At 33.8% G+C, this 1252-nt stretch overlaps 1 protein-coding gene across 1 annotated transcript in view; it reads left to right on the top strand.

Moving 5' to 3' along the window:
- Positions 1 to 1252, top strand: part of LOC106525694 (cytospin-A) — an 18205-nt gene that overhangs the window by 1287 nt on the left and 15666 nt on the right. The window lies entirely within an intron of this gene.

Genomic DNA, 1252 nt, shown 5'->3' with positions numbered 1-1252 from the left:
GGAAAAACGTGGACTGGATTCCATGTATTTAAAGGGTAATAAAATAATTGCTGATGTAATATTTTACTTTTAATTATTACAAAAAACACAAAGTAAGTATAAATAAGTATTTATATTTGTGTTGCCTTTGTTTTCAGGGTTATTAACAAAGTTTGTGTACTCAGACCAGTAATATTTGGGGTCACAAGTTTTTGCCATGAATATTTTGTGGGTCAGAAGATAAAAAGTTTGGGAACCACTGCTTTAGATCAGTGGTTCCCAAACTTTTCATCTTTTGACCCACAAAGTACCAGCAGCAGAGACCTGTGACCCCCGCTGTTGTTGGTTGATAAACGTTGTTTTCACTTCAAATTAACAGGAGCAAAATAACAATATTTTACTCTCTTTTTGTCCACTTTAGGTTCACTAAATTTACTATTTTGTACAACAAAAGCAAAAAATTGTTGTTATTTGTAATTTTTTTAGTGTAATTAATTCAGAAAATCTTTTCAGGACCCCACCTTGATGTTTTGTGACCCCACCGTGGGTCCCGACCCCAACTTCGGGAACTTTAGATAATCTTGTCAATTTCCTTTTTAAAGCTGTAAACTATAGAATCAAACATTAAAAAGGTTATTTTAAACAACAACAAATTAAGTTTGAAAGCGTTTACTCCAATTTTTTACATGCAATTCTGAAATGAGGGTATGCACTCAATGTAAACAAAGTATGGTCGACATTGTCAGCAACTGCTGCTTCCATTTTCTTCCTAAACTGAAAACGATGATGATGCTTTTATTGTCATTGTACAGAGCACAATGAAATTACAGTTAGTACAAGTAGAAAGAACAGGTGAACATGCAACCAGCAGGGGTCGCTCTACCTTTACTGTTAGAAATACACAATAGGAAAGTTGAGTTAAAAAAAACTGCTCTGACCCTTTTGTTTACATCATATGCACAAAACCCCTAAATAATTAAGATTATGTGAAGAACATTATTTTATCTGACTTTGTTCCAAATTTGATGATCTGAAAAAGTTGTTTTTGTTGTTGTTTTTCTGCTACGTTAGCAAAGTGTTGATGCTTGTCTTCACCACTTGACACATTTTGCAGGCAGTTGGTTGAGGAGCTTTGTTTACAAAACAAATACCGACATGGTTTTTAAATGATTTTCAATTCAGTTCAGTTTATTGAAATAGCGCCAAGTCACAACACACGTTGTCTCAGGACACTGTACATAAAAAGAACAATGTAAAGAAGAAAGCAGCAGAT

Source organism: Austrofundulus limnaeus, unplaced genomic scaffold (genome assembly GCF_001266775.1).
Source record: "Austrofundulus limnaeus strain Quisiro unplaced genomic scaffold, Austrofundulus_limnaeus-1.0 Scaffold237, whole genome shotgun sequence".
Classification (NCBI taxonomy): Eukaryota; Metazoa; Chordata; class Actinopteri; order Cyprinodontiformes; family Rivulidae; genus Austrofundulus; species Austrofundulus limnaeus.
Note: the sequence above shows the minus strand (reverse complement) of the source record. Positions and strands in the feature narration are given on the sequence as shown.